Source organism: Protopterus annectens, chromosome 15.part0, assembly GCF_019279795.1.
Source record: "Protopterus annectens isolate FY-2018-M chromosome 15.part0, PAN1.0, whole genome shotgun sequence".
In the NCBI taxonomy this organism is placed as follows: domain Eukaryota; kingdom Metazoa; phylum Chordata; order Ceratodontiformes; family Protopteridae; genus Protopterus; species Protopterus annectens.
Genome location: NC_056749.1, coordinates 479,416 through 503,028, shown reverse-complemented (window position 1 = coordinate 503,028; position 23,613 = coordinate 479,416). Strand labels below are relative to the sequence as shown.

Genomic DNA, 23,613 nt, shown 5'->3' with positions numbered 1-23,613 from the left:
ACCCTCTCCTCCTCCCAACAAACACAAACACATGTGAGAGATGCAACTATGTAGCCAAACTGGAGGCTGAACTCTCTCAAGGACTAGCAAGACCAGACAGGAGGAGAAGGTAACCACACACACAACAAACCCAGTATCACATAAACCAACCACAACTGCAAACCAAACACATAGTAACACAAAGACATACTCAGAGGCTCTAATACAAAACTTACCGAAACAACAGAGGCTCCCAAAGCAGACATCCAAGAAAACACCACCACAAAACTCTGCACAAGCAACACATAGTACACAAAGTCAGTGTGCCAAACAATCACAGCCCTTAAGGCGAAACACCATGCCTGATACACTAGTAATAGGTGACTCTATATTCAGACACACTGACGTCCCGCTTACCAGGCTGAATAAAGAGAGGGTAACGGTGAGCTGCCTGTCGGGAGCTAGGATCCGCCACATAACACAAGCACTCAGGTCACTCCAAAGCAAGTACAAATATGACTCCGTCATTGTACATGCCGGCGTGAATGACCTGAGACGTACCTCCATGGACTACATGAAAAGAGACATAGAGGAGCTCTCTGATTATGTAGCCCAGGCCGGTATGACCCTGAGCAGCATCTTGCCCTCACCAAGAATGATGCCACAATACAAAGACAAGATGATCAGCTTTAATAACTGGCTCAATTACTGGTGTCATTCTAGGGGGATCCAATGTCTGTCTGCTTGGGATGACATGCTGGACAAGCCACGCTGCTTTGCAAGGGATGGCTTGCACCTGTCACCACTGGGCTTCCGGATATTGGCTAAGGCTCTTGCCACCCTCATAGTGCCTTTTTTAGGCAAGGCTCAAAAGACAAACCCACCACCTTAGAAAGCAATAAAGGAAAAAAACTAAAGGTAATGCTGCTCAATGCCAGAAGTCTAAATCTCAAGATGCAGGCTCTCGAAGCACTCCTCAGTATGGAGAGCATCGATGTCTGTGCAGTAACTGAAACCTGGTTCAAGGCTCCCGAGAGCACCCCAGCCCTACCAGGTTATACCTAGTATCATGCTTTTCGGCCCCAAAACCTGGGTCGAACCACAAAAGGAGGGGGAGTGTCCATATTCATTAAAGACACCCACACCTCCAGGTTAGTGGCAACGCACGAAGCATCGGAGACCATCCTTGTGCAACTAACCGTAGGCAAAACTGCTATACAACTTGTAGCATGCTACAGACTACCCTCGCAATCTCAGGAACTCCATTCAGCCTTGCTGAAGACACTGGAGGATATGAATGTCTCACCAAATACCATCATATTGGGAGACTTCAACTACCCAAACATAGACTGGGTGCATTACTCAAGCCCCAACACCCTAGCCCAAAGGTTCCTGGAATTCATCAACTCAAATGCGATGGAACAACTAGTCACCTCCCCCACAAGGGGAAATAATATACTTGACCTGATCATCACAAACATGGGGACAAAATGCTCAACACCGGAAGTATACCCTCACTAGTGAGATCAGACCATAAACTAATAACCCTAGATATTCATATCCCACCTCCACCCCCAGCACAAAAGACCACAGTGAGAAACTTCTCAAAAGCCAACTTTACACTCCTTAGGACTGAAATGGTATCCTTCAAGCCCCCTGGGCCAGTGGAAACCACATCCCACACTGCTGAATCTTTCACAAATGCTTTCTACGGGCATCTCCAAGAATGCATGGATCATGCAATCCCAAATAAAACCAAGACCCTTTCCACCAAAAGCAGGCATCCTATCTGGTGGACCCCAGCCATAAACAAACTTTATAACAAGAGAAGGAAGCTTCTGCAAGACAGAGCAAAATCCCATAAAGGGAAGGCATCCCTGATCAGCACTAGCAAAAAACTACATTCGCTAATATTCGCTAATAAAATTATCAAACGCCAACTTCGAGAGAAAAATCGCTAAGGACACTAAAGACAATCACAAGGTCTTCTTCAGTTATGTTAGAAACCTGGGCTGAAACCCTCAGATATGCGAAGAGTTAGTTCATAACGGCAAAAAATACACTGAACCCACAGATATTGCCAACATACTGGCAGACAGGTTCAGTGCAAATTTCTCCCCTCCCTCTCCCCCAAAAGACGAAATAAATATCTCAGCTGAATGTAACCTCCCTGAAATCTCAGATGTCCAGGTGAGAGCTGCCCTCAGCAAAGCTAAAAATACAGCATCCATGAGACCTGACGGTGTCCAGGGTTGCGTGCTACGTGAACTCCTAGAGGAGCTAAACCCACACATAAGAATGCTGTTTAATCTTAGCCTTGCTACAGGATACGTCCCTGAACACTGGCGTACAGCTACAGTGGTCCCACTCTACAAACGTGGCACCTCTACAGACCCTGGAAACTACCGCCCCATAAGCTTGACCAGCCTGGTCTGCAAAGCTATGGAAAAGATCATTATGGTACTCATAAACAAAGACATCAGGGACCTACAGACAATTGACCCTACCCAGTTCGGCTTTGTAAAAGGCAGATCCTGTCTTTTAAACCTGGTGGACTTTTTTGAAACAGTCACTAGAGCCATCGATGAAGGCAAAGCAGTTCATACAGCCTACCTGGATCTGGCAAAAGCCTTCGGCACAATACCCCACTCAGGCATCATAGACAAGCTCAACAGCTTAAATGTAAACCCGTTTGTCACAAGATGGGTTGCAAACTGGCTAAAGGACAGAACCCACAAAGTCAGAATAGCTGGAGCTATGTCAGACTCTAAGCCAGTCACAAGTGGAGTACCACAGGGCTCTGTCTTGGGACCCCTCTTGTTCAGCATTTATTTCTCAGATGTGCAGGCAAACATTGGGGGGTTGTGGCTGACAAAGTTTGTAGACGACTGCAAAGTAGGCGCCATAGTTCACACACCAGCTGACACATGCATCCTCCAGAACGGCCTCACAGAAACAGACGACTGGTGCCAGAGCCATGGCCTTAAACTAAATGCCAAAAAATGTATAGTCATCCCCTTTGGAAAAAACAAAGTACCCACAAATTACCACATAGGTAGTAATCCATTAAGTACGGAAAAAGTAATCAGAGACCTGGGGACCCAAGTTGACAGTGACCTCTTATTTGATACCTACGTCGCCAAAGTGGTTAGAAAGACCTTCTACCTTGCCCACCTTATCATGAAGGGATTCACATCCAGATCAAAGGATGTCATTGTACCCTTATATTCCTCCCTTATCAGGCCTATGATTGAGTACAATGCCCCATTTGGTATGTACCTCACCCGGCACCTGCAGCAGCTGGAGAGACCCCAAAAGTACCTTACCAAGAGGATCAAGGGTCTCCAGCATATGTCATATGCTGCCAGACTGAAAAAGCTCCAGCTCTATTCAGTAGCATACTGCCTGCTCAGAGGTGATCTGTGCCTTACGTACAAGGCCATGTCCAATTCAGAATTAATGGACATGCTCCACCTCAAAAAATCCAAATCCATCAGAGCCACAAGAGCTAAAGATCTAAACCTCAGCACAAATATAAATAGAACATGCTGGAGGGACAGATTCATAACCCAGAGGCTTCCCGCACTCTGGAACAGGTTACCTGTCCATGTTAGGCAGAGCCCCTCACTGACTCTCTTCAAGAGAAATCTGGACGAATGGATGGGTAATCGTAGATTTACCCCGGGAGTCATCTCTATGTCATTGCTAGATAGAGGCACAGTAAACTAAATTTAATTTAAATTGTACACTTTTGTATCATTACATGGGATGGCGAAAGCCACATACACTTTGGCTAGGCTTATAAATGCCCTAGGGCAGATAGCCTAGTACTATACTATGAAACTATGAATGGACAAAAGGAACTTCCCAGCTTTGCACAAGACCCAAAAACATGTGTGCTTATTACAGCAATGGCAGTCCCATGATTCACAGCCAAATAAGATTTTATAATTACACCAGATATCCACCAACCCACCAGTCATGTAGATTTAAAGCCTTCCCAGTTTTTGTACACAATAGTAACCAGAGATCTTGCAAGTTTGATTAGACAAAAACTTCACTCTGCTTTTAACGTCAGCTGGGTGCTCAGTAATTCTCAAAATCGGGGAAGATATATTCATTGCACCAAGTACACCCTTCCAATCTGAAATGCCATTTACGAAAAACACCTCATCAAGTACTGGGAACAAGAAAATACATTTACATGAAGTCACCAACATTTACGCAGAAAATAAGCTTTAGATCCAAAACTAGATTACATTTGAAATGGTTCGTTCCAGACATTGGGACAATGGCATATGAAGACAGCCACTGAAAGTTCAGTTCCTTTAACCTGGTACATTACCAAGCTTGAGAGCCCTTACAAATAGTCAGTTTTACCAAATTTTCTATCCCCAGAGGAAACGCAAGGGTCAGCAAGCAGAGTTAGTGATGGGGCTTGTTTGGACAACATGTGACATTTATACTCTTGGTTTTTGGTGAGAAATGACTCTGACTAGGTGCCTTTTGAGGTACTTTGATAAGGGCCAAATACAGTGGTACTATGATGTCCTTACTTATAAGCTGACAAAAATAGCAAGCAAGCAGAAAGAGCTGATAAGTGGGCCTTAATAGAACAAGCAAAACCAGCATTTAGCAACTCACAAATGAGAGAACCAAACATCCACAGTACGTGGGTCTAAGTCATGAGTAAACAGAAAATGTCTTCCATTTAGATTAGTAGGATTTCTTAGTAGTTTCCTGGCCTCCTGCAGCACATCCTCAGAAAAGGTATTCAAGGAAGCAAAACCAATCAACTGAAGCATGGACAGATCCCTTGTCTTGTGTGAGGGAATCCACCTTGTGAGGTAACTTACGATTGCCCTGGACTAGAAGTACAGGGAACCAGTGCCAAGAGGGAGTCACCAACAGGATTTTGGGAGCATCCTTTTGCATCTTTAAGATGCCAGAGGGCATACATCTTCTTTACCAGGAGGACCTGGGACTGGCACAAAACACAGAAGTGGTCTGTTCAGAGGGGAGGCAAAGATCTACTTTAGTATCCCTGGTGAACTATGTCCCATTTGTGGGGATTGAGTAAAGCATCTGCCACAGTGTTCTGATCTAAAGAAATAACTGCCTGAAGTCACTTCATACTGGATAGCCAGATCCAGTACCAGAAGTGCCAGCTGGCAAAGAGGGAGATCTTGTTCCTCTGTTGATATACCACAACTATGGTATTGTCTTATGTCTTAATACCTCAAGAGGCGGCCCCATATAGAGGAGGCCTGAGCCATCTCTGACACTGATGTACTCCTGCCGAGAAGGCAATCACACTCCCTAAACCTTCTGGGAGCCAAACATTGCTACCCATCCCACATTAAGCCTGGCCACAGGGAGCATTGGAATGGTGGTAGCCATGAAACCCAGAGCTCTCAAACTCCCTGGCTGTAATAGTCCAGGGGGAAAGCTCTTTGGAGTAAGCAGGGATGCCAGGACTGGGACAGTCTCAATCCTGCAACCCAGAAAGACAGGATCCCGAGAAGGAGTCTGGGAAGACTTTTTGAAGTTTTATGCCTCTGGAGAGGATGCCTGAATCAGGTCATCCAGTTAAGGAAATATTGGAAAGCCTGCAAAAAGCAAATCAGAGGAGCAAAGCATTTGAACACCCTTGGAGCAGTAGAAAGGGCAAAGCACAGAGCATTTGAACACCCTTGGAGCAGTAGAAAGGGCAAAGCACAGAGCTGAAGTGCCAGGAAGCAGAGAAATGCAAAAGCTTCCTGAAAGAGGATGGATCAGATATGGAGATAAGCATCCTCGATACCCAGAGACAAGAAAGGCTTGAGCGAGTGAGAGGAGAGTCTGAAGGGACATCCGAAAGGAAGGCACCTTCACAAACATGTTTAGATGAGACAGGTGTAGGATCAGTCTCCAAGTACCCTCTTCTGGGCACTAGAAACATTCTTGAATAAAACCTTAAGAATGGGGTTTGTTGATGTCTTGTACCCGACGACAAGATAAAGACCTCGGGGGGGGGGGGGGGATATAAATACTGCAGATAAAATTCAGAGATCAAGTAGATGGAAAGGCAGGTTTGTTGCACCTTGTAGACATTCTTCTCTTCAGTGTTGTGGTATTGTTTACCAGAGACCTCCTGTACTGGGCAGCCCACCATTTGGGCAGTATAGCTGGCCTTATCTTTTATGTGCTGTACATCACATTCCCCACACAGGATGTAGGACATAAGTGACATGTGGACAGTTACCCAGAAATGAATTTCCCCAGTAGAGGACAGTCTCCATAGGACAAAGGAGTCCATGCACATCCAGAAAAAAAGAGAAAATGCAGAGGAGTGGAGGCCCTCTACTAGAAGGGAATCTACAACAAAACACAAAAAGAGTGGGTTGGAGGGAGGCAGTGAATAAACAATGAAGACTACATCTACAGTCATAGTAAGACTTCAAACTATACCATGCATGTCCCTCTCAGAATGAGAGTAAATAAGCTTAAAAAAAAAAAAAAACAACAACAAACAGGGGAGACACAGAACAGGAGATGGAAGGCAAAGAGCCCTCAACAAACCCATTTAAAAATAGTTTCAGCAAAACCCACTCTGGCCCTGAAGACCATATTCAAAACATTGCTGCTTAGTAAAAGCTATGGACTAAAGACCAAGTAACAGCTTCTTCAAGATGGAATTGGTGTTCAGCCCCTTGAATGCAACAAAAGGGGCAACAGCCCTAGAATAGACAGAGATTCGCCAAGAAAAGTATAAGAAATGGCCTTTGATATCCAGGAGGAAATAGTTTGGTTAGAAACTAAACCCAATGTCCTGGGATGAAAGAAACAAATCTGGTCAGACTCAAGAATAGTCATTACCCTAAATAGTACCAGAGCAGTCTATGCAAACCAGCTACAAGAAACCATCTACAGGCTCAAAAGGAGATTACCATTTCTGAAACAAAATTAAAGGTCCCAAGGAGGAGCAATAGGTTTCCTTGGAGGCATGATGCCACATTGTATAGTCTCAAAATAAGCCAAGGGAGGATTCAAGGGCAGACAAATGGGCCTTCACAGAACAGGCCAAGCCACATGGAGAAACTCAGATGAGTAGACCAAATGGACCTAAAAATAAAATCCTGTTACAAGCATGGCACCAGACAACCTTTTCCTTGTTGACACAAGGATGGTTTCCTTGCCACCTGTACAACCTTGAGCACATTCTCAGAAAAAAGGGTGCCTGAAAGGGATCAAAACCTTATCACCCAGTGTCAGCTGAAGAGTGGACAAGTGAGGATGGACGAGAGACCCCCTTGTCCTGTGCGAGGACATACAACTGGTGAGTTAACTTGGTGACTGTCCTGGCCAGATGTATTAAGAGGGGAAACCAGGGCAGTCTTAGCCAGAGTAGTCACTAGTAAGATTCTTGGGGAGTCCAGCTTAATTTGCAGGACAGGGAAAGCATAAACATCCCCTTCCAAGGAAAGGGCACATCTCCTATACCAGATGGCATGGCACTAAGAGGGAGCTTCCTGTTCAGAGGAGACGCAACATGATTTACCCTATTTATACCCCACTGATGGGCAATGTCCAGAAACATGGCTGAAGTACCCATTTGAGAGCCTGTGTTTTAGACCTGCTCAGAGAGTTTGCCACAAGCTTGTGCTGTGAAGGAATGTATACTGCTACAATTGCTAGAGACCCACCTCCCTGCTTACTTGACATACATCATTGTAGCATCTGTGTACACTTTCGGGGGGGGGGGGCGCACCTTGCTGAAGTATATGGTGAAGTCTGAAGGCCAGAATCAAAGCTCTCATCTCAGATGTTGATATGGTCTGACTTCTGATGGGGAAACTGCTCTTAAGGGACTGGAAGCTGAAATTCCTTCTCTAGGCAAAGAGGCTGTTTTTCTTATAGCTTTTCCCAGTTGGGGGTCGCCACAGCAGAACTCTGGTCTGCTAATGATTGGCAGTGGGTTTTTACAGTGCTGAGGTGCCAGACGTCCAGCCTTCAATGAAGGCACACCCATTCACACGTCTTTCGAATGACACTACTGCAGCGAGGACATGCAGATTCCACACAGAAGGCCCTCCAGCCGAGAATCAAGCGGGAGAACCTCTTGCTGTGAGGCGACAATGCTACCGTTGCACCACTGCAGCTAGGCAAAAAGGTACCCTGGAAAACATCACTGAAAAAAATGGTGTTTGGACACATCAACCCTAACACTGGAGGTTCAGACCCAACTCAATTAAGACGACTTGGAACCTCTTCCATGAGCAGAAGCTGCTGAATCCCTCTGGGGATTTTGAAAATGATCACTGCAGTTCCCCCTTGACATCCCAAAGCCTTAGACATGTAAATGGATTCGTGCCGTCTCTTCACTGTATTCATGGCAGAGAAATCATATGTAGGGCACCAGATGGCCTACAGAGCCAAAATTTCCAGTGTAGGCTGGACAGCCAAAGAATCTGGCAGACATTTCTTGACCTTCTTGCTGAATGGCACCTCAGGGTTAGAAGATTCCACCATGCTACCCTGGGCTAATGTCTTTAGTTTTGAAGCAGAGAAGACTGCCAGCTAGTCAGAGGGAAAGACTGCATGATGATACTTCTGGGGAATTTGCCTCCTAGAGAGATTTTTCCCTTCTTTGACAACATGAACTCATTTTCAGCATAACAAAGGTGTTCAGACCAGTGACAAAATAGAAGCATGTGACACAGGCTTCATTATACTGCCCAGATGTTAGGCTATCCTTGGTAGGAGATGCAAGGTGATCACTGTCAGTGATACAGGAGGACATTTAAATTCTGACAGCACCACTGGACAGACGGAGGAGCACTAAGCAGCTGCCTCTTATACCTCAGTGATTAACTTCATTACCAGACAGCCTACAGCACTGAGGTCACATGGTGTTTACTTTCTAGTAAGGCTAGGGACAGACACTGCTGTACAATTCCAGCTGCTCATACTTCAGTTAGAGGCAGCAGTGGGGTACCAACAACACTGGTGGTCAGTTCATAGGTGGGTACTAGGCTATCTGCCCGAAGGCATTTATAAGCCTAGCCAGAATGTGCTGCCTAAGACACCTGCCTATCGAGTGTTCAGCCAATTTCAGGTTCAGTGGTAGACAATTGGCATTGTGTGGAAAAATGCCCAAACAAAAGCCCAGATCCAGAGCTGGACATTTACCAGACACTGCCCTTTTCCTATGACTATTTTGCACTTTAGGGCAGTGAAAAACTAAAGTTGGTGCAGACCGAAACTGGACACCTGACCAATAAAGCTTTAGCACTGCAGCCTATAAGGCCCCACAATACCAGGGTGGGAGAAGACTTATGCTTGCCCTGACATTTGTCTGTCTGAAAGTGGCCAAAAATATCTAGAACAGTTTGAGGATTACTCACTGCAGTGAAGATGATGCATGAAGGGAGAACAGAGCAAAGTCTGAAAAGCTGAGAAATCTGTACCATCTTAAAGTTAAAGGCTGACAAGACAGGAGGTGATGCCAATGGAGCTTGGGCAAACATGGTAGTTTTGACCTTGTCACTCTTCAACAAAAACTCCTAAAAAACACAAATTAAAGGTCATGCTGCTTAAGGCTCAGAGCCTAAACATGAAACCACTCATTGCGAGCATTAACCCTGAAGATGCTGACATCTGTGCAGTCACAGAAACCTAGTTTAAAGCTGGAGAGCACCCCAGCCTTACCTGCTTACTCATCCTATCATACATTAGACCCCAAACTGTGGGCAGTAAAAAAAATTAAATTAAGCACTTTAAATTTCAATTACACTTAAAATGCTTTTATTTAAATTGATGTAACTGATTGGTTTAAGCAGGCAGTGGTAATAAAGATTAGTTCTGGTGAGTGGTAATAAAGATTAGTTCTGGTGAGTGGTAATAAAGATTAGTTCTGGTGAGTGGTAATAAAGATTAGTTCTGGTGAGTGGTAATAAAGATTAGTTCTGGTGAGTGGTAATAAAGATTAGTTCTGGTGAGTGGTGTGCTCAACTCAGGTGGGTGGTAATAAAGATTAGTTCTGGTGAGTGGTAATAAAGATTAGTTCTGGTGAGTGGTGTGCTCAACTCAGGTGGTAAAGTGTGCTCAACTCAGGTGGTAAAGTGTGCTCAACTCAGGTGGTAAAGTGTGCTCAACTCAGGTGGTAAAGTGTGCTCAACTCAGGTGGTAAAGTGTGCTCAACTCAGGTGGTAAAGTGTGCTCAACTCAGGTGGTAAAGTGTGCTCAACTCAGGTGAAGCGGAGCGAATTTTAGCTTTTTATTCCTCAAACGGATTTACTTGAAGTGGTTGGTGTTCAGTGATGTTATACATCAGGCTGTGAGCAGATTCTGGTGCTATTTTGTCGACCGTTCCAGGCACTAATTATTTTTCTGAGTTATGGGCAGTAAAGCCAAAGGATGTAGAGTTTCAATAGATATTAGACACGCATATATCCAGGCTGGTCAAACAGTATGACACGGACACACTCCAGGTGCAGTTAACCATTGACAAGACTCTTCATAGCAAGCTTCTGGCCCCCAGATTTGGGATCTCCACTCCACCTATCTGGGCCTTTTCAAATCCATCAAGATTCAACCCTTTTCCCCCTGATCCTGGGCAACTAACTACACGGACAAGACTAGTAGAACTTGTGAACAAATACCCAGAGATTCCTTGGTTTTGTCAATTCAAACACCTTGGAACAGCTAGTGGATTACCCCCACAAAAGGCGATATCTTGGACTTTGTATTAACCAACATGAGTTACCACTGCAGCATCCTACATAATCCTCCCTGGTAAGGTCAGACCATAAAGTGGTCATGTTCAAAGCCACCATCTCCCCTGACCCCCCCCCCTCCAGCTAGGGCCAAACAATAACCTCCTGAGGAATGGTGTAAACAGCTTCACAGCCCCTCCCCCTACGCAGTAACTGTCAGTATTGGCCAAAACTACACTATAGTACTACAAGAGCATTTATATACATGCATGGAATCAGGAATACCTGACAGGACAAAAAAGTCACCCTCCCAAGAACAGTAAACTTATCTGGTGGAAAATGATTGCTGCCCAGGACCAAGAAAGAGCAGTTGCCCAACTGGAAGCAGTTTCCTTAGCCTGAAGAAGCAAACAAGAGCACTAGTGAAACCCTCCAAACCATCTCCACACCAGCTACATTTGGACACATTTACTAGAGGCAATCATAAGGCCTTCGATGCATGCATCCGCAATCTCAAAGGAAGCACCCAAATCTGCTCAGAACTGGTGGTAAAGGACACCACAGACAAATGGTGGTAAACTTCACCCTTCTGCCCCCCCCCCCCAAATCAGTAAAATCACTACATCCACAATCCACCCCCCCCCCTCCAAGTACCAGCTGAGTGGAGGACAGCCACTGTCACCCTTTGCACAAAGGGTGGAGCAGCCACCAATGGGGGAAATTATAGACCCATCAGCCTAACTAGCCTGAACTGCAAGGCCATGGAACTCTAGGACACTGGCACCCACCCAAGACACAGTATCCCAGTGTTTGGTTTCATCAAGGGGAGGTAATGTCTTAAAATTGGTAGACAGACTGTAAAGCCATGATGAAGGGAAGACTGCACAACACCTACCTTGACCTGGCCAAATTCTCCACTTGGGCATAATGAATACTCGACTAGGCAATCTGTATGCTACCATATGGATAGCAAACACTCAGAGAACCCAGTCAAAAACAAGCCACCTCAAGCAGTACACCCGTAATGAGCAGTGTACCCCAGGGATTAGTCTTGGGGCATCTTATTTGGGATATAATTTGAGGGGGAGGCCAAAACCAGTGGGCTTTGCCTGACCAAGTTTGCAGAAGACTGCAAGCTGGGTGCAGTCAGTTTCCCTAGTGATGTGGACATCCTCCAAGAGGGTCTCACCCAAACAAGTGAGACTGGCACCAGAAACATGGTCTCAAGCTGATTACAAAAAAATTGCATCATCCTTTGGGGAATAGCAACATCCCCACAAATTCACATTAACAATGTGATAAACACGCAATCAGTCATGAGGGATTTGGGCTCCCAGGTTGATAGCAACTAGACTTGACCACATTGCTTCTGTTGTATAGAAAGCTTTCTACATGGCCCACCTCATAAGCAGGTTCTCATCCAGGAACACTGAGGTCATAACATCCCTATTCTTCACTTACAACACCCACTACTGTGTACAATGCCCCTTAAGCACATGCAGCAGCTGGGAGAGACCAGACGTACACTAGGAGGATCCAAGGTCTCCAACACAGATAGATGTTTCATTGACTCCTCAGAGGTGATCTCGGTCTGGCAGCCAAAACAATCTCAAAGACAGTGCGATCTGCAAGTCAATCTCCATTCAAGTAACCCGTATGCATGACCAACCTGAGGTGTGACAATAGGACTTATTCGTGAGAGATGGCCATCTGTGGAATAGACTCCCTCTCCACAGCAAGCAAAGTACCTCATTACCCCTTTTAAGCACAACCTGGACAACTGGATGAGAAAAAGATGCTGATCCAGTCTCCCACAACCAACCAAAACAGGCATTTGACCATTGTGAACACCTTCTTGGTGCACCTGCTTTACTAAAGCCCGAATTATCCAACTTACTTCACAAATAAGCTCCATGTGCAATCATAACTTTATGCAATAGTGGACATGTAAATACACACCACAGGATGAAATACCTTTTCATTAAGTGACCAAGCTCAACTCAGTGCAATTAGGAAAGAGGTTTGCAAAGCAACTGAATGGATAAAGGTAAAGGGAATAGACTGCATTGTTTCGTTTCTTGCTTAAGGTGAAAAGAGAAATTTACTACGGCCAAGGACTCAGGGTCTTCAAATCAGCAATGAAGTACCTTTATCTACCAAGATGAAGTGTCACTGTGTCCAACTCTGCCCATTACAGTTTAATTAGTATTTTTCAAATGTTTCGTTATGTGGTCATCTACACACCTAGATCCAGTACAAAAGATTCTTGATGTTACTTGTGCAAAAACCTGACAGATGCCAGGACTAGCTCAGGTACACACGACCCTAGAAATACAAGATCACTTCCTGTAACAACTCATCAGAACACTTTAGCCACAAGTACATTACAGAAAAGGCTTGTCATTCAGGACCAAGTATTATCAATCCAGAATAAGAGTATCTGCACAAGTTACAGAAATGCAAATCAAATTCCTCCTGTGAATGTACTGTCCATTACCTCAAGCCTCTACAGCCCTTCTTGCTTTACTAGTTCTATATAATCTGGTTCATACCTGCTTATTCATCACTGCAGTGGGACAGGTCTGCTCATACACTAGCCATGCCAGTTTATTCTCCGCTCATATACCCACCCAGTTCCTTTCAGATTCCTTATCCAGTTCCATTCACTCTCCTTCCATCTACATTGCCCCATTCCTCTGACCACCACAGCCTCATCCTTCTTACCTGATTGGCACATTACCTACACCGGATCCTCAGTAGGGCCAGGGTACCTGCAGTCCTATCACCCCCTCCTCCACTCCACAATCTCACCCTGCCAGACTGCTTTTGTTTCATAAAGCACAGACCACTTCTGCTTGCCCTGGCATGCAGCTATTTCTTCCTCTTTCAATCCCTCATGTTACTTCTGTACAAACCACTGTATGATCTTGGGGAGTGGATGGGGTAGAAGCAGATCCCAGGCAAATCCAGTATTTGTCAGTATTGGGAGACTTGGTTTAACAGACCAAAATTGTTTTGTCAATGGTCTGCACCTGTCCCCCCACCCCAGCTTTAAGATCCTGGCTAAAACATTATCTACCCCCTTACAGCCTTTTTTTTCTGTTTTGACATTGTGTAAAAAAAAAAAAACAACTCAAGATTATACTGCTCAATACTTGGAGCCTAAAGACTCAAAGCTCATCTCTGCCTGGAGAATGTAGGCATCTGTGCTGTCAGAGGCTTTGTTTAAAAGGCACAAAAAATACTAGACAGTGGAAGGCTATACAGTACCTTCCAACATCAGCACAGACAGGCAAAGGCAGAGGTGTGCTGATCTACATTAACCAACTTTACCCGCATCCAAGTCTCCACACGCAAGGTTTCTTACTACATCTTTGCCAGCTAAACCAAAAAACTCAGCTCACCACCTAACCAAACACCCTATTTACAGCTACCCCTTTTATAGACTTGGAAGTGTACAACTCCAGGAAATGACAGGCACCCTGGAGCAGAGTGCACTTCAACAACCAGAGGATCAGAGATACTGATCCAGTCCTCACCAACATGGGGGAGCGTTTCATTCCCCCACCTCCTATAAACCTATGAGCCCGTTTCAAGTTACAGCCAGCCAATCAATTTCCCCAGTCCAAGTGACTGGCTTGCTGGCATGAGTGGGGGGGGGGGGGGTGCTGCACTCCTGTACAGGTGGTCTTGCTTGAGCTGGTGGTAGCTCAGCTGGCTACAAGAGATCTCAGGAAGCTATCCATGCTCTCTGGCCAAGGCAGGCATGAAAGCATGCAATTCACTGCAACAAAGATGATTTTCCTGAAGATGTTCCATTTATTCACTCATTTAAGCTGCACTGCAGGTTTTTCTGTGCTGATTACAGCTCCCTCCACCCCCCCCCCCCACTGGCAAGTACTGCTCTCCCTGCCATCACTTGATGCCATAACTACAGGTTCTTCCTGTTCCCATTGCAAGTTAAAACTCCCGATTTCTAGCCTACCTAGGACAATAGATCTGTAGCAGTCAGTGGTGAGGGAACTGTGATGTTACAGGCAGTTGCAGAGCTCCATCGGGTGGCTTTATTTTTTTTTAAAAGATTCTCTCTAGCTAGTCTCTTATAAGCCATGCTACACTCGCATAGTCTTACTCAACACTGAAAAGCAAAGAGTTGGATTCTAACAAGGAGGAGTGTATCACTGCTGTTGGACTCCTCCAAACCTTCATGGCCGGCCTTAGGCATAGGCGACTGCCTAGGGCGCCGTGCAGGCCGGCCTCAAAAGGGTGCAATTCACGGATCTCCGGAGTTAATAATAATAATAATAAAAAAAAAAAAAAAAAAAAAAAGGGCACAATTTACAGAGCGGAGTACTGTTGTGAGGATTACTAACTGGAAAAAGCATAACAGACAACGTTTTTCTTTTTTTCTTCATTTCACAGTCCGCTGCCCTAAAGACTACAATTGCGGTCTCCCCAGCATTCTGATGCTGGGTAGGGTGCAATAGTAGTCTTTAGGGCAGCAGACTGAAATAAAAAAAAAACAAACAGAAACATTGTTGTCTGTTCGGCTTTTCCAGGTTAGGGGGTCCTCACAGAACACAAATCTGATAACTGAACCTCTGATTCAAAAACAGGCAAACAGTTCTTTCCTGGCTAAAGTGATCTTACACAGACACTGGAGGGGTTGCGAGAGCTTTACGGTACCGTCTGTATTTGTGAAGTGAGAACTATACCCAGATTCTTAAGTCAAATACATTCACTGGGGCAGGGGACTGCACCAAGGATGTGTATTATCGCTCATTATGTTTGGTATTGTTTTGGAGAGAATATGAAAGCATAGGCAAAGTCTGAGACTACCCAGTCTGTGTTCAAAGGGTACAGCTTTATTGCTTTTCAATGATGTTATTTTCTTGGCCCCAAGTGACATTTCTTTGGCATGCAATGGGTGATTTATGGCTAACTGTGGCATATTAGGTATGAAAATTAGCACCTTCAAATCAGAGGTCATGGTTCTGGGATGGTTCTCTGCAAGTGAGGAAGGAATAGCTACAACTAGCAGATGAGTTTAAGTATCCAGGAATCTAGTTCATTAATGAGAGTCATGGTGATAAGGAGGTTGAGCAGTGGATGGTTACAGTGGTACCAGTACAGCCGACATTATACCAGACCATGATGGTGAAGTCAGAGCCGAGTCACAGGACAAATCTTTCAATTTAGTGGTCAGTCTATGTACCCAACCCTCATTTATGGTCATGAGTTTTGGAAGTGATGAAAAGGATGACTGTCGGTACATGTCACAGAAATCTGGGTAGTTGGGCTTGCTGTCACAGTGTGGAACTTAGCAAAGTGGGAGGATCTCAGAGTACAACCACTGGGTTGACAGGAGAGTTGAGATGATCTGGACATCCTTGGGTACTTTCCATAGGAGGTGTACCAATTATGGGCCACTGGCAGAACACCTTGTGGCAGATGCACAGTATGCGGGATTGATTATATTTCTCAACTTGCTTCAGAATATCTTGGAATCCTACAAAGTGAGATGAAACTGTCTGGTGTGCCCTGCTTAACTTACTACCACTGTGGCTTCCATCAGGACAAGTATCTTGGGAAATGGATAGACAGTTGAATTGATGACACTCAGTCTTGCTAACCAAAGCACTGTCACTATACAATTCCTTCCAGGAAGTTATTTATACAGCCTCATTTTCTGGTAAGAATTTGTTATAACTAGCACTGCATTATACATGCAAACACCAAAAAGTTTGGTTGAAAATTATGAAAACTGCTAAATGGTTAAAACTGCTAAAATGGCTGGGTTGTAATCACAGGTTTTACAAGAGGGCCAGAACCTTAGCAGCAACATTGGTACTGTAATATTCTGTACCACTTGCTTCCCTCATGGCTCTCAATTCTTTATTTTAAAAACTGATAGCATAACGACTTAACCATTGCAAACCATTTTAAATATTTCCCCAATTCTCTTGGAAAGTTGAACACCATTCTTTCCATCACTGTGCCTGTTCTGAGCAAGAAGTATGACCCTTTAATATATGGCACTGGTCATTGGCTGTAATCCTTAGTGATTTACCAGTAAATCAAACATTTTGCCAGGAGATGGGCAAAATCAATATCTTGCTACAAAGTTAGAGACAGCTGGGAAGTATGCCTATTGCTAAGGTCTGTTCCTTCAAATCACAATTTTTACTAGGTTCATAGGTTGATACTAGGCTATCTGCCCTAGGGCATATAAGCCTAGCCAGAGTGTATTTGGCTTACTACGCAAAATAAGGGACAGTTGAAAAGCTTTATTGTAGAAGTTTGTTCTTTCCTTGACAATGCTATACTTTACTTCCACTCAGTTACATGTAGCTGGACTGATCAGTACATATATTAATCAGCATAAATGTATTTTTCTGTTGTATAGCTTGATGCTTAGAATTATTATTACAGCTTGTTTCTATTCTCTTGCCTAGTACTGTAAATGTCATTGTAATGGGTAATAAATATATCTCTCCAGTACATTTTTTATCTGCTGGTGGAGATAAAGAAATACAAGGCAACTGGGTCTTTAAAAGGTTTACAAGTGTGTTCCAGAATGTTTTTTTCCAAGATTCGTAGGTGTATGGTAGGCTAACTACCACTAGAGCCCTTAAAAGCTCAGCCATTCAACTCAAATGTGACCTATAAATTTGATTTATATTTAGGTTCATAGATAGGTAGTAGGCTATCTGCCCGAGGGCATTTATAAGCCTAGCCAGAGTGTCTGCTTTCGCCGCCCCATTGATTAATTAACTGATCCACTGTCAAGCAGAGCCAATGAAGTGATCCCAGTGGTGTATTTTCTGTTACCCATCCACTTGTCAAGGTTTCTCTTTAAGAGTGTTAGTGAAGGGCTCTGCCTGATGTAATTTGGAATTTTGTTACAAAGCATGGGGAGTCTCTGTGACAGGAATCTATCCCTCCAGCATGTTCTATTTATTGTGGTGAGGTTTAGCTCACTAGAGCGCGTGGCTGACAGTGACTTGGATTTCTTTAGGTGGAGTATGTCCATCAATTCTGAGTTGGACATGGCTTTATAAGTCAGGCAGAGATCACCTCTGAGTAAGTGACCCATCTGTGGGTGTAGCTCAAATAAGGGTGTTCCTTGAGTTCAGTGTGGGTGGGGCTTAAGGGGCACCACAGCAGTACTTCACCTAGGGCACCGTTTCAGCTAAGGCCGGCCCTGCAAACCTTTACAGGAAACCAACATGGTCAATCTAAAATTTGAGGCTTCAGTAACCTAAACCTATCACACCCCAAGCTGCAATACAGTGTAGCCTAGACATCTGTACATCTTAGCCTCAGTATTAGGCATCCCCCTTACTACTCTACATAAGTAACCCCGCATCTTAACACCAACCCAATTCAAAGCAGTTACACCCCCCCCCCCAGCCTTGTCTAAACCAGACAGACCAGCACTTCCCCACAACTTATGTAGTCAGAGAGTGGCATTTTGAGACAGAACTGTCTCGTGTTTTCTGACAAATAGCATAACTGAGAGATGTACATAACAGCACTGGAGTTAAACGTGATCCTGATGTCTTTAAAGAGATGTTGCTGCCCTTTCTTTACTCTGCCTACATCAGGCTGAATGTCCTACGTGGTTTGCCTCAAAGCTAGTCACGTTCAATCAGGTACATCTTACAAAGGATGCCACCGCTGTGAAAGACTGGCCAGAGTAAGACAAAGCTCCAACCTGACCATATTCAAATTGTTGGGAAATGGTAAACTTACCCCTGTAGTACCAATGGACAGAATCTCCCAAATGCCAGTCCCCACCAAATATTAATCATCCCAAATATATAAATATGTCTTGGAAAGAGCTGGATGAATCTAAACTCCAATGGATACATTTACTTTCTAAATGGGATAACCGGCTACGCATAGTAAACTGAAAGGGCAATTGCCTACAAGCCCCATCAATACCAGGTCTTAAAGATGTAGGTGTGATAATTATGTACGTCCTTTTGAACCTTTGCTTTTTCTCAAAGTAACTGCACTGCAGTGGCATACTAGAACTCCAGACAGCATAAATTAATGGGAATCTTCAGTAAAAGGAGGCTAGAGTTACCGTTCGCCTCATTTCTACCCAAATCGCTGTTATAATCGCCACCTACCGTTCCTGTTCTTAACTCTACCTTTTGTTTTCATCACTGTGCCAAGGTAAAACTGCAGTTATCAACTTTCGCCAGGAATCGGCGAGAATCTGTATTTGGGGGTGGGGGGTCAAAGACCCCAAATGGGGACAACTTTAAAAACGTTGTCCAATTCACACCAGGTTTTGCATAAGCATGCGTTTTGTGGTCAACGTAGTATGAAATGCTGTCTGGCTATAAATTCTGCCAGTGAGGATAACATTTTAGGAGGGGTTGGGTGAGACTGAGACGACTCAGGATAGTTGTCCCTCTTCCCTGGTGTCGTCCGGGGTATGTGTCTCGTTGTCATACCACGTGTAACCTCTATGGCGTCGTGGATATCTGATATCCAATCATGCCTCATTTCATATTCATCTGGGCCACGCCCACTCCTGCGCGAAACGGTAGGTGAGCCAGTAAAGTACAGCATCGCCCCCACGGTCGCATCCTACCGCATCATCGCCTCTTATAATACGGAGAGAGACGGGCCAAAATGGGGATCCTTTACCAAACGCTTCGACAAAGAAGCTCATAAGGTTACAATATGTTTACTTGTTTTAAAGACTCACAATCACATCCGGTGAGGATGGCAAACCGCACCCTAGCATCAATGTATTATTTCAAGCTGCCCCCCCCCCCCCCCCCGCCACGGCGCCAAATTACCCTCAGCCTGCGTACCGGGGATAGGCGCTGCATTTTTACATGAGATAATTAGACTGATGTGTCCCCCCCCCCCCAAAAAAAACAAAAAAAAACAACAATGCACCCTCCGTAGCCTACTAAGGGAGAGGCTAGACCCCAGTAGGAAACGAGCAAGAGACCCCTTAGCACCAGGGGATCTCATTAATACAAACAGGAAAGTGCGCTGCCCAGAGCTACGAGGGTGTAACAACTGCCTTACATTTTTATACCCCCAGCTTTCGTTTTTACTCCTCCTACGATTTTTTGCATGAAGCCAGACCTACTTAATGGTTGGAGTCTAACTGAAGGAAGACTAGAGAGCTAACAGTAAGTCTTTTTGGAGCCTTCTATCGAAATAAAAACAGGAAGAGACCCAAGTGCTCATCTTTATTATTTATCAAAGATAAGTTATGCCTTTGAAAACAGGTCACTGTACAAATCTTATATACCTCCCACACAGCCCGTCCACATTACTGGCAGAGACATACCTCTTCACCTACCCCCAAGTCTGCCCAACAACACCCCTAATTGAGGCACAATCAGCAGCACACGCTTCCAGTCCATCATTCCACAAACTCAGAATTTCCTTGGGAGAAAAAGGGGGTGCACATATATTAAGATTCAGGAACAGTCCATTACCTTGGCTCCTATCTGGTTACCGCACTGACCAGCCTGTAGATGCACGATTTCACGCATATTGCTCACGACGGAGGACTGCTGCTTACAAAAATAACGGACACACCAGTTACCTGCAGATAACACCTCTAAACAGCAAACTGTACCAAGCCTAGAAAGTGCGCCTGCGCAGACTTTATTATACCCTAGAATGGGGGAGGGGAGGACGCGGGCGTGTGTTCAACGTCACCGGGCTCACACCTGCAGTGCGTCTGAAAAGGTAGGTAGTTGTAGTTTGAAAACAGGTCCTGGATTTGTGTGGGAGTGTAGAGGGCTGGTCTAATCTAGATGGTAAAATGGTAAATAGCTTCATATTTTAGAAATAAAATATTGTAAATCTTGTATTTTATTCTGTTCAGTACGTATGTGTTATGTAGATTTTGGTCCGTTAGCATCAACTGATTCTTTTACACTGTTGTAAGCATAACATCTCAACAGTCCAAATTTGTACCTCTGATTTTTGTCTGTTACGCTTAAAATTTGTGGTTTTATTACAAATAATTGAGAAATGAAATAATCAAACAGGGATAGATTTTAAGTATTGTTTTTATAAACTTAGAAAGATTGTAGAATAAAAGGTTTTGCATTGACGAGCATTCTCTAAAGTATCTGAAGTCTGAAACTCAGTTGTCTGTCATTATTTAATGACTTTAATCCTCAATGGTTTTCCAGAAAGCCACAAATTTTATGACTGAGGAACAGACAAAAAATATAACCAACAAATCTAAATGTTGCGTCTTTCGGCTTTTTCCCGGTTAGGGGTCGCCACAGCGGAACTCCAGTCCGCTAATGATTGGCAGTAGATTTTTTACGTACTGGCTTGCCGGGCCTAACGCACAACCTTCAACAAAGGAACGCCCATTCACACATGTCGCCACACAGAAGATGCTCTAACTGAGAATCGAACGGGCAACGTCTAACTGCGAGGCGACAACGCTACCACAGCACCACCAACCAACAAATCTAAATATTGTGCAAAATTAAAATCTGGACAGTCCAGAGCTATGATTTACAGACATTTGCATTTCAGTAGTCCTATCTTTCACAAAATGCATGCTAAACCAAATCCTGTTATTTTAGTAACTTTATAAGTTTAGAAGAGCAATGCTTAAAATTTGTCCCCAACATGGGGCTTTTGTTAGCCCACATTACTTTTCGATTTTTTCCAGAGTTCTTGTGCTAAGACACTGAGAGGTATGTAAGGTCAGTTGGTACCCCAGGCCATAGCTCTCAGCCTCCCATCTGTAAAACATGAAACACTATCTGTCATAATGTGGAACACTTGCCAAGAGCTTCCTAACAACTACAGGTAGAAGATTCACTGGATGTTTAAAAATGTGTCTTTTTGTACTTACATTTGGTGAATTAATATAAGTTAGTATTATTTACCAATGGTATGTGTGAAAGCTGCCAGCCTAGCCAGATAGAAGTGTCCAGATAATTCTATAATTTGTAAATATGAATGTGGAATTACAGACTAGTTTTCTTAAATGAAAGAATATGCTGTGAAATGTGAACTTAAAACAATGTAGCAACATTGCCCTCTGCGGTAAAGAAAGCTAAGATGAGCATTTCTTGTTTGTCCTTTAAAGTTCAAATTATTTCATGACTGTCTTTGATGTTTACAATTCGGCTCAGGCCGGGCTAGATGAAGGCATCCTGCCTAGCGAGATATCTTTAAAAAAAAAAAAAAAAAAAAGCAACAGCGCTCTTCCTTTCTCCGTTGCTTTTTTAAAGATATTTCACTATGTTAAACTCATGTAACATAGCAAGACAGCTTTAAAAAAGCAGCAGAGATCTTCCTTTCTCCGTTGCTTCCTCCACACACAGCTCTGATGTACTGCATAAGCATATGCATGCGCAGTACATCAGAACTGCCCCAGGATACTAGATAGCTGCAGAAGGGCAGCACAGAGGCATTATACAATGCCATTATTTAAGAAAAGTGTTTTTTTTTCCTTAAATAATGTTATTGTATAATAGCAATAACCCACTTCTGGATGTCGGTAATGCTGGATTTACCCATGGTTGTCTTTGCCCTTATGACCAAACAACACCAACCGTGGGTAAATCCAGCATTACCCACACCCAGGCATGGGTTATTGTTTAAATAATTACTAGAGTTTACATGTGGAATGTCTTTTATGGCTGTAGTTTCCTGCAGCTGCAAGATAACAAAATAATGTAGTATCTGTCATAGCTGTGCCAATGGGGAATCTTATTGGGGACCTGGAGAGCAAGGGAGCGACCAGCCCCAGACTGACTATGATCTCTGTGTGCTCATAAGGGAAACTGCACTTTACTGTGTATTTATTATCCTTTTCTCATATATGAGACACCCTCTCTGGTGGTAGTGGTGAGGATTGAGGCTCCTTGATTGCACGGCCAGGGCACAGGTGTCACATATTAATTGGTGGCAGGGTTGGGATATCCACACCATATTAATTGTTTGGCAGTGGTGGGATATCCACATCACATATTAATTAGTTGGCAGATACTAATAGTGGTGTGGGTAGAGAGACTCCTGTAGCTTGTGTACAGTGAGCTTTGAAGGTGTTTTGTACTCTAAAAACAGCCACACAGTGAATACTCAAGAGTTCAGATCATAATTATTTTATTTCTTTTGTTAGCTTAGTTAGTCTGGATGAGGAGGCAGCATGTCAGCTGAGGAGTATGGAAAGCTGACAAGGAGCAAGCTGGCTGAGATGTGCCAGGCTAGGGGACTGGTGCATGGAAACCTGACTAAGGCAGACCTGATTGCAGCCTTGGTTACAGCTGCATCAGAAAACAGCAACCAGGAGGACAATCAGACTGGAAGTGGAGATATAATACCCTCGGAGAATGGACACCTCAACCTTTCTGCAGTGGACTTAAAAATCCAGCTGGAACTAAAGAGACTGGAGTTGGAGGCCAGGCATGTGGAATTAGAAGCAAATGAGAGACTGCGAAGTTTGCAGGCTGAAGAGAATGAGAAAGTGTTATGTCTGCAAGCTGAGGAACAAGAGAGGCAGAAGCAGCATGAGAAGACGATGCTGACTCTTCACCAGAGTCATGGAGGTAAAAGAAGGGAGTAACTGGACCCCAGAAGCACAAAAGGTCAGTAAATTTCTTCCGCAGTTTAAAGAGGGGAATAATTTTGATAGTTTCATTCATATGTTTGAGAGGGTATGTAAACAGTATGAAGTTGACCAAGGGCTCTGGGTACGGTTCCTGACCCCCTTACTCCATGGTAAAGCTGTAACTATACTATCTAAAATGTCTGATGCTGCATGTTTTGATTATACTGCTGTTAAGAAATGTCTTTTAGAACTGTTTAAGCTAACACCTGAAATGTATAGGAAACAGTTTCTTGAGCATAGACGTAAGGCAGATGAAAGTGTGTGTGAATATGTTGCTAAATTGAGCACTTGTTTTTATAGGTGGGT

General features: G+C 44.1%; 1 pseudogene; it reads right to left on the bottom strand.

The window, feature by feature from the left end:
* The window catches only part of LOC122790070, a 53,442-nt pseudogene extending 33,120 nt beyond the window's left edge, over positions 1-20,322 (bottom strand).
* Between the last annotated feature and the right edge of the window lie 3,291 nt (positions 20,323-23,613).